The following is a 15,424-nucleotide window of genomic DNA, read 5'->3' on the forward strand; positions in this document are numbered from 1 at the left end:
ATCATGTTGGGTAAACCTGATGCCTTTGCTCAAACTATACAACTTAAATTGTGAAGAGAATCTAAAATATTGAACTAGATCTATTTTAAAAGTCATGACATCCATCCATTCTATGCCCATAACCATTGAGATGCATCCATCCCACATAGCGCATACCAGACTAATTCACACACAGATTCATGTTGGACTTAGATACACAGATCCACTTGCCAAATTTCTTTTCTAGCCAAGTGCCAATAGAATGATTATGATTGGTCGAGGGTCTAAAGATCCCGCTCTATGGGGAAATTAGCAACAATGAACATCTATTGGTGCCTTCAAAGATTATGAAGATTATTCATTGGAAACACTCATAGAGATATTGTCGTTGCTATACACCATGTTATCATTATATGAAAGGACATATTTTGTCAAAAAGAGACTTTGGAAAATGTTACATTGGTCATTTTTGAGAAATAATAATAGTGTAACTATTGTTATGTTTGCTATGCTATGGGAAATGTAGAAAATAAGGAGGTACAATGAAGTCACATAAACATCAAAAGACACCTATCATGTTGCCAAGACACTACTAAAGGTAAATGTAGGGAGGTACAATGAAGAAAATAAATAAATAGTATTGAAGCAATAAACCACAATAGCTTCAAACTAATAGATGGAATGCACCCTTACAATAGAACTAAATTATATTACATCAAAGAAAATGTCAAACAATGCTCCCATATGTACTTAGCACAAGGTGTAATATTAAATCACACTGAAGATGTAACATAGATTAGAGAAATGAAAATATTTAAGGAGGCAATGCAATACATATTTTAGAAATCCTTATGTCTGATATTGCAAATATTCCTTTGAATCTATGGGTGGTGAACACATTGTGGGCCATAGTCAAACACATTTTATGCAAGACACTATAAAGAAGTTATCCAGTAATGGTAAAACCTAGTCCATACACGTTGATTTTGTGAAGATACAAACAATATGAAGGAAGGGAGTATTGGACATCAAAGAGAGGAGGCCATAATAATTATTATTGGAGAATAGATAAGATAATGGTAGCTGGAGATTATGAAATATATGTTGGATATTGACTAATGGAGAAAATATAATAATAATACAATGTGATAGTACCCTTTGTACTACCATATATATGAGGGGCAAAATCTTATAATGATCAAATAAAGAACATTCAACTCCAATATTTATTAAAGATGATTTGAGTGGAAACTAATCATTTAAGAATGAGGAGTGGTTGAGGGTATACTATGCATTACATGGATTCCACCTACACTAAACATTTTTATATACTATCAAATAAAGAAAACGTCTCATAAGGGGACATTGTTAAAAATATTTGTGCTCAATTTCATAATGGTTAGGGAGTGTGCACGAGAGGAGGAGTAAATTGGTCATGTTGGGACAAGAGAATCCCAATATGGATTAAAATCTGAGGGAGCCCCAAGCTAAGTGTGTTAAACCTTGAGAAGTAATAAATCTATCATCCACATCAAAATTAAACATTTTCCTAGTGGGTAGGGAGTGTGCATAGGGGGAGAAGTAAATCGGTCACATTGGGGCAAGAGAATCCCAATATGGATTAAAATCTGAGGGAGCCCCAAGCCGAGCATGTCCAAACTCAAGCAGCAGTAAATCTACCATTCACCATAGAAGTATATACCCTATTATAGTACTAGCTATAGAAAAAAAATTTAAAATATGCATCTTCAAGAACTTTTGATTTCGATGATAGGGGAAAGGAGTATGACATTCCAATCAAGGAATTGCATAATGTCTGTCTTCAGCTATCTGCATCATGTATACTTTGTGTCTTCAACTGTCTACATCATGTATACTTCATGTCTTCAATTGTTTACATCATATATACTTTGTGTCTTCAAGTGTCTACATCGTGTATGCTTCATGTCTTCATGCATTCAAGTGTCTACCTCATGTCTACTTTTTGTATTTATGCATCAATATGTATACTCTATATATGCTTATGTTTTGTTATATCAATTTTTTGTGGATGCTAAATTTACATGGAAATATTTGTCTTTGCTTGAGGAAAAGCAAATTTTGAGAGGAGAGGACTCTGATGTCCCAATTTAGGAGTAAGTTTTACTAAGGAATAAGGAAAAGTTCTAACAAATTTACATATATATATATATATATATATATATATATATATATATATATATATATATATATATATATATATATATATATATATATATATATATATATATATATATATATATATATATATATATATATATATATATATATATATATATATATATATATATATATAATGAATTGTTATTATGATAATACAAATATTAATTATAAAAAATAAGATAAATATACGTGATATATATATATATATATATATATATATGATATATCTAAAATATGTATAATAATATATCATTATTTAATATATTAATCTTATGGTATGTTTAATAATGATATAGCTATAATTTATCATAATATAAGATTACATAATATTATTTTAGTTAATAATTTAATATTATAATAGTATTATTAATATTAATAATAATATATATAATTAATACAATAATATAATATATAATCATTAAAAATAATATATAACAAATAAAATACATAATTACCTTATTATTATAATTAATATTAATATGAAAGGACACGACTCTATGAATACACTCATAAATATATAATATATCAACGCATTGGAAAGGATATGAGAGGGAAATATTATAAAAGCATATGAATAAAAAAGGTAAATAAATGAATGTCCAGAAGGGGACATTACAGAGAGCACATAGAGGAGAAGAGCATAGTAGATAAGGAAGAAGATCAACAAATCAGATCAGAGGAATATTCAAAGATCAAAGGACAGAAGGAAGGTTCAATTTTAGTGTTTGCAATAGCATGTGTTGAATCTCTCTATCATTCTGTATGTTCATTTTGGTTTGTCCTAAGAAGTAGTGATTGCTCCAAGTATTATTATATGTAGCCTTTGTGTTGTAAGTTGAGCTAAAAGTTTTATCAGTTGAATTGTTTAGTGTTTTCTAATTGAAGCCAAATGCTCCAAGGTTTTTTAATAGTTTAACCTAGTTGAATAGAAAGAAAGAAAGCAGGCATACTTGGCTTACTATTGTCGCCCTTCTATTCACTATTTCATGTTTAGTATCTAAGGAGTTCATACGTGCAAGTTTCATTGTTGTCCTCCTTGTGTTTTCAATTAAACAGCTCACTCAGTTCACTCCTTAACTAAGCTCTTCCTCTATTGTTCCTATCAAGTTCACTCAATGTCTTTATTGACCAAGTTTACTCAGTCTAAGTGTTGGTTGTGTGTAGCGATTGTCGAGCTCCACCTCTTTTTGGAGACCAAGCTCACTCGAAAACCAATGTGCCTAGCTCACCCTTTCCTTCAGTGACCAAGCTCACTTGACATCCTGTTGTACTGAGTTGCCTTATTGTCGATCTTATTTGGCTTCTTCATGTTCCAAGTCACTCAGCATCATCTGCCTGTCACTCAGCACCATCTTGTGTTGAGAAAAACTATCACTTGGCATTGTTTGTTTGCCAAACAAAATTTGAAGTTTTTGAATTTGAATTCTTCACAAGTTCCATTAAGAATTTTTTGTCTTCTTTCTTGTGAAATTCTTGGATCTCCTTAGACTAAATTATAGCTATTTGAAATTGTAAGCTTATCAGAGTCATGTGTATGCATCATGCTAGCTTGAAAAATTATGTTGTCTATATATACTTAAGAAAAATTGTAAAATGTGTAACAAAAGCAAAAACTCTCAATCTATGTAGTTGAAAAGGAATTATTTTTCTTCCTTTCCCTAATATTCATTATTTTCTGAGCTCAAAAATATGAGGGAAAACCATGAACAAGAATTTAAAGGTCACTAATATTTGAATTTGATGCTAGAATATTTTGTAGTTTGTCGAATTTGTTAATCCCTTTACAACAGTTACTTCATCTCTTCGACCCAATAGTAGGAAATACCAATTTTCCTTTTTATAGAATTCTTTCACTCTATTTCAGGAGCCTCGAGCCATTGTCTACATGTGATCTTTGAAGGAACTTTGGCTCCTACTGACTCAACAGTAGCCATTTAATTAATATAATCAAAGATGATGTTGCCTTTTCAACCTAGATTTTAGGAGTTTGGGGTTCTTCATTGTGATATGTTGTGGTATGGGGTTTTTAAAAAATGGATCACACAGAGCTAGAGATTAGAATGACCAATTTATCCACTTTTTTGTTATCTTTTCAACTATTATGTTTTCCTAGGGCATGTCAGTCATTCCATCCTTAATGGTCATTGCCACTGCAGCCTCATTTGGAAACCAATAATTTTTTGGTCTATAATATCTATAATGAATTTCAATCAGAATATAACATAAGACTATTAAATAATTTCACTCATACAGAGACAAATCTTATCTATAGAGATAGGTTAAGTCATAGTTGAGTCAAAGACTATTTCTTGAGGAATCATCCCCATTCCTTCAAATTGTCTTACTTTCTATTTTTTTCACTTTCTTATAATCAATCACATGGTAACACTAACACTATTTCACGAGTCCACTATTTCTTAAGTATTTTTTATTAGAGGAAAGAGTCTATTTGTAATGATTAATCATTATTTAAAATAATAAAAATATAAAAAAACAACAAATTATACCTTTTTTAATATATATTATAAATTTAAACATATTCATATCAAATAATTAAATTGTGTATTATTAATTAAGCAATATGGTATTTTGTAAGAAATAAACCAATTTTATATATTGAGTTTGGTTATAATATATTCACATATACATATGTCTATCTATTAGAAAAACATAAATCATTAGAACACAAGTTTGCATTCTTCACAATATAAATATGAATGCAAAGCATTTCTCTTTTATGAACAAGTCTTCCCTAGTCTCTAGTTGAGTGTGGGAAAGCATGATAAATTCATTTAGCCTCTAGCTAAGTAGAAAGTTCTTTACTAGATGCAAGTTATCAAACATAGTGACTTGATACTCCAAGTATTATTTGCATTACTTTTATGAAAGTTTGAAAATTAAAATCAAGTTTTTGTATGGATATGTGTATCATAATTTACAAATATCTTTAGTGAACTATCATTGGAAGATCTTAGTGTTCTCAAATGTTCATGTTATCATATCAAACCAGTTTGATAGATAAAAAAGATAATTTCTATAATATAGGAAAAAAATCCAAAACTATTTGTAGGACCTTCATATAAATTAAGAGTCTAGTATATTTCAACCAATAGTGGCAAATTGTGATTGTTAAGTTGTTGTGTTTGTGTTTTTGTCAACAAGATTTGAATCCTAGTGGGGATGAGGTCCCTCCAAGCATTCTAGAAAACATTTGTTCCTATTTTATAAATTATATGTTTTTCAATTATTTTAGCTAGTTTTCCATTTCCAATCATTTTTTATTTATTTTATTTTTTTAAAAAGATTTTTATTAGAATATATTAGAAAATGTTAAAACAATAATTTGGAAAACTAAGTTACAAATTTTTTTAAATATAAATATAAATTGTTTCATTTTAAATTATTTTGAGCTAATTATATCAGTAATTTTTATTTCCTATAATTTTCAATTATTTTAATTTAAAAATTAAAACCATAAGAAAATCTAGAAAATTCTAAACCTTGTAAAAATTTATTTGGGTACATGAATGGTTTATTTTTGCAGCTTTTAATTGTTGTACTATATGAACTTAAAATTTTATTTTTTTAAATATAGGTACATTTTTATTTCTTAAATGTTTACTTTTATCTCTTACATACACATGTGCATACTCTATCTCTCTTTTCCCCTTAAGACTCTATCAAACCTCCACTAACTCTCTCTCTCTCTCTCTCTCTCTCCCCCCACCTTATTTCCTTAACTCCCTCTAATCCCCTTAAGACTCTCTCTATACTCACATTATTGTATGAATTTCCCTTAGTTGTACTATAAAATTAATTATGTCCTAATCCCCTTAAGACTCTCTCTATACTCACATTATTGTATGAATTTCCCTTAGTTGTACTATAAAATTAATTATGTTTGGTTTCACTATCATATAGAACTGCCTTATCATGTTATCATATTCATTATCATTTGCATATAAATTTTAGGATATCATGCACATGTATTCACATCTCATTTAAACATATTCTCGACCATTAGATCCTTTATCAGCATATTTTTGTTAAACATCACCTTATGCATAACCAATGCATTGTGCATCACACATGTTATAAATATATCATGATCATAAACATGTCCTATCATACATCACACATGTTCCTATTTCACAATGATGAATTTAAATCATCTCTTCTTATTTCCTTAACTCTCTTACCTACACCCACCCACCCCCCATCCTACCCCACCCGTCTGCCCCCACCCTTCCTATCACTTTCCCCTTTTCCTTCTCATTCTCCTCCAAATTTCTTACTCTTTCTTAATCCCATTAAGGCTCTCCTTCGATACCTCCCCCCCCCCCCCCTCTTATTTTCTTAAATCTCTCTCACTCACTCTTTGTCTTTTTCTCTATATATAGCATTCTTATATAAATCATTTATAATTGTACATGTATAATTTTAGATTTTAATATTACTCTATAGTTAATGGCATGGATTTATATCATTTTTTTTCTATTTTGCATGCATATGTAATGTGCTTTTGTAATTTTTTACATTTAACACATATTACCCCTAGAAGGCCACACATAATTTGGATGAGGTACCTTATAAGGTACCTTAGGGTGATTCATCTCATGGTCAAAAACTTGATGTTGGCACACACCCTAATTTGGCTTGCATTCCAGATATTATTAGCAAATTTTTGTTCACTACCATAGAAATAAGTCAATTTTTAGATTATATTAGTATATCTCAAGAGGTTATGTGCATAGATATATGTACCATTATATTGAGGAGTCTCAAGGAGTTGAGTGCATGGATGAGATCTCATAGTTCATTTTAATACCAAGTCATAGATGATATTTATTAACAATTGAGAATTGAGGTCTTTGGTGATGTGTCCTAAGGGATGTTCCAAATTCATGTATGTAAGAATGTTATCAAATAAGAGGTTTTATCATATTATGAAGGGAAGGCCATTGTGAGTGTATATCAGGCCACATAGTGCATCATTTTTGAGATAACATCCAGGATATACCCTTAATTCCTTGTAACCCATGGTCATTATCCTAATAATGACTAGATTCCTTTGTATTTTGCACAAAAGTTGTACACTAAGATCCTTTTGGGTCTCAATATTAACTATCTAGATCTTCTTGGTTATTTTGTTCAAGAGCACAATGTGTTTTTCAATCACAATTTGTATTGTAGGGTTAATTTAGTTGTACCTTCCCATAGACATTTTGTTGAGGAGAGGATTTTGAAAGTGGGACCATTGATAGTTTCTACTATTGATAAAGTTACTATTTCATGCCAGAGGGAAGTAGTCTACATTATAGGCTAGATTGCATCTACTGCCACCATCAATACATCTTGACAGATATATTTTGACTAGATGGAGTTGACCCAAATCATCTTCTGAGGTATCATCTAGTATTGCAAGCTTGAGCAATTAAGAATATAGAGTTATTGGTTTTCTTACCTTAAATGATTTACAAGATATTTTAAGACAAAAAATTGCCTTGGATTTGGAATTTTAGTTTTTGGAGGACTTGGTATGGTCATATTCATGTATTATAGATAGCTAGAGGATATGAGTATATAATAATAGAGATGTGATTGAAGTCTTGCAAGGACTTTTAATCCCATCATCCCAAGGCATGCAATTGATTTATACACATTGTAGTTCATAGTGCTATGCATAACATGGCCCACCATATATTGTTGCAAGACTGTTGAAAGCATGAATGGTGATTATATTCCTATGGGGGAGTATTGTAGATATGTTACTATGATGATATGTTACATTCATGATTGAGTTTTTCATTGATGTCAACATAGTAGTTTTCTGTGGTATCTGACAGAAGAACAATAGAAATATCAAGTTCATATGGACGACTAGTTGAGTATTCTAACTATCCGAGGTTATGGGAGATACTTCAAAGTATCTAGTAGATGTAGTTAATTTTGAAAGAAGAAATTATAAGTCTATAAGAAGTTATGTAAGTTTTGGTGATGTCTATTCTAAGATAGATTTTATAAAGGCATGTTCTGGTAAACTTGTTATATCTCTTAATAGAGTTGTTATTATGAGAATTGAGGTTGAGATGTGAAGAAGACATGTTGGTGATGACATGAATAAGTTATCTCATTATAATATTTGTGTACAGAAAGTTATTCAAGTTCCAAGGTGGAAGATTAATATTATTGCTAAGTGTAACGTGTTCTTAATGTGATCCTATAATGATTAATTGAGATGGTCTAATAGCTAACTCAAGGAATTGTTTTGATGAATCGGTATAAAGGAAGGAAATTTTCCTTTATCATTGCATGGTTTTATGATTGATGATAAGTAACAATAAGAGAGGAATGCAAAGTTGAGTAGAGTAGTGTGGAAGTAAAGGAAACTTCATTGCTAAGGTTTTGTTGAGTGATCTGTGGTTTGGTATTTGGATCTAAGGTTTATGAACTAGTCTACAAGGTTTGATAGTGATTGGTATAGTTGGCAGAATAAAGGAAAGAAGATCATAATAGTAAATTACATGTTTGAGCAGTGAGCTCTTCTTGTAGTTGAAATTGCATCTTTGGGCAATGGTCTCATCTTGCATACATTGTACTACAACTCCTAACAAGGTTGGCACAACTCCTAATAGAGATTCAAAGTCCCCTAATCGGGACTCATATGTATTGAATGTTGTAATAGAATCCTAATAGGGTCCATCCTCTAACAAGGAATATCTATATTAGTACATCATCTTGTGGGCATCATTCCCACTGGGTTTTTCCCTCTTATCAAGGGTTTCCCTAGTCAACATATCTAGTGTAATTCTCTATGTGTGTTTCTTTATGGTTGTTGTTTACTTTGGTTGAATAGTTAAGTTTGTTTAAAGAAGGTAAATGTTTTAATTGTTGGATAATTGATTCACCATCCCTTCCCCCCCAAAGTTATCTTTGTGGACTATTGTTTCTAACAATTGGTATGAAAGCATGAGGTCCTTGAAGATAAATTTTAACATCTTTGGGAGATCCATGGTGAGCATGTTCAAGAAAGATAGTAAAAATTTTGATGGAACAAATTATAAGAGCTAGAAGGAAAAGATGAAGACACATTTATTGTGTATGGGTCCAAGATATTGAATCTTGACAAAGACAGTCATTGTTGAAAAGGATTTGGAAACTTGTACTAAGGTAGAAAGAGATCTTTTTACATGTGATATGAGAGCTAGAGAAGCTCTATTGACTGCACTTCTTGAAATTGAATACAATCAGGTAAAGTCACTTGCTACTTCACATTTGATTTGGAAAGCTTTAGAAGATAGTTTTGAAGGTGATGAACATTTTAAGAAATTGAGGTTGAAAAGTTGGACTTGTGCATTTCAAGATACTATGATCAGAAACCACTGCAAGTATTAGATCTCAAGGAGAAGCTAGGAAGATGATGAGGTTATATGGAAGATATTAAAGAGCTTAACACCACCATTTAAGCCAGCAATTCAAATGATACAGTTGTTGATATCTTGTACCAAAGATTTCACAAAGGGGGGGCCTTGCTTGGAAGACTTGAAGCAGTTGAGAATGAGCTTAGACAATCTGGAGAATTGACCAAAATAGATAAAACTTTTAGTGCCTTGAATATTTGACCTAGTTTATCAAGGAGCACAAGTGCTAGAGGAGATTTTTCTAGCAGCAGTAGATCTGAAGAAGATAGAAATATTAAAGTAGGAGTAGCCCTTCTGGTAAGAAGAGAAAAATGAGGTAAGAAGATCTTCAAATGTTGGACTTGTAATGAATATGTTCATTACGCATCTAAGTGTCCTAAAAGAGAGAAAAATTATAAAGGAAATTACAAACCTAGAAAAGATAGAGAGTGTTTGTATGCAAATGAGGAAAATGATTTTGATGAACAAGTAGTGAGTGCTAGTTATGATGAAATAAGGTTTGTGGCAATTAAAGAAGAAAGTTAGGATATGAAAAAGTTTGTTGACTTCAAAAGTCAGGATGGAGGCATTTTCAGAGTTGGAAACAATTTAGCATGCCAAGTTAAAGTTATTGGATCCATAACTCTTGATGGTAAAACTAACACTGAGGATGTATATTTTGCTAATGGTTTGAAGCACAATCTTTTGAGTGTTGGACAACTAGTAGAAAAAGGTTGTTAGTTCTTGTTCATAGAGAAGACATGCATGATTAGAGACAAAGATGGAAAGGTAATTAGAATAGGAACCAGATCTAGAAGTAATGTATTTTAGTTGAAACCTACTAAAATGACATGTTTGGTTAAAAAGGTAGATGACATTTGGTTATGGCATAAGAGATTTTGTCATATAGACTTTTATAGTATTATGACGACTAGTAGTATGTCTATAGTTAGAGATTTGGCTAAGATTGTAAAGCCTACTAACACAATTTGCAAAGAGTGTGTGTTGGAAAAGCATAACAGATCTCAGTAGTCCTATGAAGACTAAAGGATTCTATGGTGAAAGGTATTTTATGATTCTAGTTGATGACTTTTCTAGAATGATGTGGGTTGCATTTCTTAAAGAAAAATATGAGGCATTTGATAATTTTAAGATATTCAACAATAGAGTTGAGAATGAATCTGGTATAAAGATTAAATGTTTAAGATTAGATAGAGGAGGAGAATTTACTTCAAATGAGTTTAACATGTTCTATGAAGAGAATGGAATCAAAAGATAGTTGTTATCTCCATAAACCTCTTAATAGAATGGCATTGTAGAGAGAAGAAACAAATAAGGTATAGAAGCAGCAAGAGTCATGTTAGTTGAGAATGATGTATCCAAGATTTTTTGGAGAGAAGCTATGAATACAATAGTCAACACTATGAATAGAGTGTAAGTCAAGAAAGACACAAACAAGTCCCCACATGAACTATGGTTTGATCACTCACCTATAGTTAAGTATTTTAAAAAAATTTGGAGTAAGTGTTATATCAAAAGAGATAATGATATTGGTAAGTTTGATGCCAGAAGTGATAAAGGTATTTTTCTTGGTTATTCATTGAAAAGCAAGGCATATAGATGTTATAATCAGAGAACTAAGACTATTATGGAAAGTGCAAATGTGAGAATTGATGAGAAATTTAGGATACAAGAGAGAATGGTTGATTACAATTTAGATGATGATGTTGTTACTAAGCCAAGGAATGATGAGGTATTTCTTGAGACTAACAATGATTTGTAGAATGAAGGAGAGCCAAGGTAGCAAAAAAGCTTAGAACCTTCAGTAGAGCTAGGAGTTGAGATAGAAATTCCTACTTTAGGAAAGAATATGATAAAGAATCACCCATCTGAGTAGATCATCAAAAGCAAAGACAAAGGTGTGATGACAAGAAGCAAATTTAATGAAGAACTATGCTTGATATCTCAATTTGAACCTAAGAATATAGATGAAGCATGCAAAGATGATTATTGGAAGCAAGCTATGAAAGGAAAATTGGATAAGATAGTAAAGAATGAGACATGGGAATTGATTCCTAGACCAGTAGACAAGAATGTGTGATAGGAACTAAATGGGTATTCAGGAACAAGATGAATGAGCAAGTTGAAGTTGTAAGGAACAAGGAAAGACTAGTATGTAAAGGTTACACATATCAAGAAGCAATAGATTAGGAAAAGAGCTATGCTCCAGTGGCTATAATAGAAGCAGTAAGATTATTCTTATCCTATACAACATAGAAGAAATTCAAATTGTATCAGATGGATGTTAAGTCAAAATTTATGAATGGAGAACTTGAAGAACAAGTGTACATTAAGAAGCCTAAAGGATGTCCTTTGACAAATGATAAGGGCATAGTATGCAAACTAAATAATGTATTGTATGGCTTGAATAAAACATCAAGAACTTGGTATGCAAGGTTGGACAAACATTTGACAAAGCTTGGATATATCAATCGTATGGCAGATAGTAATTTGTATTGGAAAGAAACTGATGATGGTTTCATGATTTTGGTAATATTTGTTGATGATATCAAATTTGGAGGAAATGATGAGGAAAGTGACAAATTTTCTGAAGAGATGAAGAAAGAATTTAAGATGAATATGATAGGAGAAATGAAATATTTTCTAGGATTACAAATTGTATAGAATAAAGAAGGAATATTTAATTCTTAGACTAAGTACTTGAAGGATTTACTAAAAAGGTTTGGTTTGCAAAGATGCAAACCCATTGGAACACCTATGGTAACTAGACACAAGTTATCTACAAAGGATGAGACACCTACTATTGAGAAGTATAGATCTATGATTGGAGGATTGCAATATCTAACTCACACAAGGCTAGATATAGAAAATGTAGTTGGAATTGTTGTAAGATTCCAAGATGATCCTAGAGAAGCACATTATGCAGCAGACAAAAGGATATTTAGATATCTTAAAGGAGCATCTGAGTTCGGATTTTGGTATGATAGATCTAATGATTTCACTTTGTATGCTTATACTAATGCTGATTGGGCAGGCAATATGGATGATAAGAAAAGCACCAGTGGTGGAGCCTTATTTCTTTGTGGAAGATTGGTTTCTTGGCTAAGAAGGAAGTAGGATTGTACATCAAAAATTACAATGGAAGAAGAATATATTGTAGTGCAATAAAGTTATTTGGATGAAGTAAATGTTGAAGGATATAAAGATAGAAATCAGTGAACCTATTGTTATACATTGTAACAATAGAAGCACAGTAAATTTGTGTAAGAATTGAGTGTTGCATTCAAGGGCTAAGCACATTTATATTAAGTATTATATGTTGAGAGAGAAAGTTGTAGAAAAGAAAATTAGATTGGAGTATGTGAGGACAAAAGAGCAGATTGCAAATATATTCACTAAGCCTCATCCCAAAGAGACTTTTGAATATTTTTGAGGTATGCTAGGGGTTATGCCCCTTCCTACAATAGAGTAGAAGATGCAAGAGTGCATCAATCTAGTGTAATAGAGCATCGTTGTTGTCTAGACTAGATGTTGATGCTTCCTATATGGGGGAGTATCTAAGATGGACAGAGTCATCTAGGAATCTTGTTGGATGTTTTCTTCAATAGTGTCTTTGGACACTTAAGCTAGTAAAGAATTTTGATGCAGTAAAGTTTTTTGTTGAAACCTTTGACATTGATGTCAATGGGGGAGAACTTTAGTATGAAAAACATGTTGGGGAGAAGTACTGCATAATGAGAAGATCATGAGGAAGAACATCATGGGGAAGAAGAAATAAAGAACAAGTACAACTTGTTTAGGAGAAGAAAAAAGTTGGGAAGAATGATTGATGAAGAGGATTTGAAAAGTAAGTTGAATAGTCTTTTGTTGGTATTCTTGGAACTAGATGTTTTTCATCTATGTTGCCATCAATGCCAAAGGGGGAGAATGTTGCTAGAATGTTGAAATCATGAATCATGATGATATTCCTATGGGGGAGTATTATAGATATGTTACTATGATGATATGTTACATTCATGATTGAGTTTTTCATTGATGTCAACATAGCATTTTTTTGTGATATCTGATAGAAGAATAGCGGAAAGATCAATTTGGTAAGGACAACTAGTTGCATATTCTAACTATCTAATGTTATAGGAGATACTTTTGAGTATCTAGTATATGTTGTTAACATCAAAAGAATAAATGATAAGTCTGTAAGAGGTTATGTAAGTTTTGGTGATGTCTATTATGAGATAGAGTTTATAGAGGCATGTTCTCATAAACTTGTTATATCTCTTAGTAGAGTTGTTATTATGAGAATAAAGGTTGAGTATTTGAAGAAGACATGTTAATGATGATGTGGGTAAGTTTTCTCATCATAATATTGCATGTACAAAAAGTTATTCAAGTTGCAAGGTGGAAGATTAATATTATAGTTGAGTGTAACATGTTCTTAATGTGGTCCTATAATGATTAATTGAGAAGGTCTAATAGCCAACTTAGAGAATTGTTTTGAGGACTTGGTATAAAGGAAGGACATTTTCCTTTATCATGGCATGGTTTTATGATTGATGATAAGAAATAGTAAGAGCATAATGCAAAGTTGAGCAGAGCAGTGCAAAAGTGAAGGAAACTTCATTGTCAAGGTTTTGTTGAGTGATTTGTGGTTTGATATTTAGATCTGAGGTTCGTGACCTAGTCTACAAGGTCTAATATTGATTGGTTCAATTGATAGAATGAAGGAAAGAAGAATATAACAATAAATTTCATGTTTGAGCAATGAGCTCTTCTTGTAGTTGAAATTGCATGTTTGGGCAATGGACTCATCTTGCATACATTGTACTACAACTCCTAACAAGGTTGGCACAACTCCTAATAGGGTTGAAATCTCCTAATATCAATTCAAAGTCTCCTAATAGGGACTCATATGTACTAAATGTTGTAATAGACTCCTAACAGGGTCCATCCTCTAACAAGGAATATTTATATTAGTACATCATCTCGTGGGCATCATTCCCACCAAGGTTTTCCCTCTAATCAAGGGTTTCCCTAGTTAACATATTTGGTGTAATTATCTATGTTCATCTTTGTATGGTTAAGTTTTTTTTTTAAAGATAAATTTTTTAATTGTTGGATAACTAATTTCCCCACCCACCCTCTCAGTTATCTTGGTGGACTATTTTTTCTAACATATATCACTTCCTAGCTACAAAGGAAGTGTTATGGGTTGTCAATATTTGTAACACAGTTGAGAGCCTATAGGAATTTGAGAAGCACTTGCAAAGTTGAGGAAAGCCAATATTGGCAATCATATAGGATCATAAATGAATATTCTTTTGCATCCAAGTTTGGTCTCTAGTCCACTCCCCTTTTAGCTACACACCCCTCTACACACCTCATTACTAGAGAGGTTTGGGACTGGAGATGGTGTGGGTGATGGAGCTTATGTAAATGATAAAGTAGTGTGTTTTGATGATCCTCCTACTCCTAAGACCCAATTATTTAATTTAATTCATTTTTAACATCAATGTACACAAATTCAATGTTTATCTTATATAAAGTCAATATTCACATACTATTATACTATGACTAATATTATTGTCTTATTAATAAATAAGGTAATTCATTTTATATTCAAATAAAAAGAGAAGAAAGAATCATTTATCAACTATTCAAAGTATGTAATGATATACTAACTAAGATGATTATTTTTTGTATAATTGATACTTCCATAATATGCTTGTCCTGAATGAACTTGCATGGCACCATCTCTCTTCTAGTAGGGAATCTATCTTCTCTTCACTCCATCGGTCTCTCCAAAAATGACCATATTGGGACAA

At 31.5% G+C, this 15,424-nt stretch overlaps 1 pseudogene; it reads left to right on the plus strand.

The window, feature by feature from the left end:
• Nucleotides 1–15,424, plus strand: part of LOC149569400 (uncharacterized) — a 30,060-nt pseudogene that overhangs the window by 14,191 nt on the left and 445 nt on the right.

This window comes from Cupressus sempervirens, chromosome 3, assembly GCF_028749045.1.
Source record: "Cupressus sempervirens isolate cs-2001-9-10 chromosome 3, ASM2874904v1, whole genome shotgun sequence".
Taxonomy (NCBI): domain Eukaryota; kingdom Viridiplantae; phylum Streptophyta; class Pinopsida; order Cupressales; family Cupressaceae; genus Cupressus; species Cupressus sempervirens.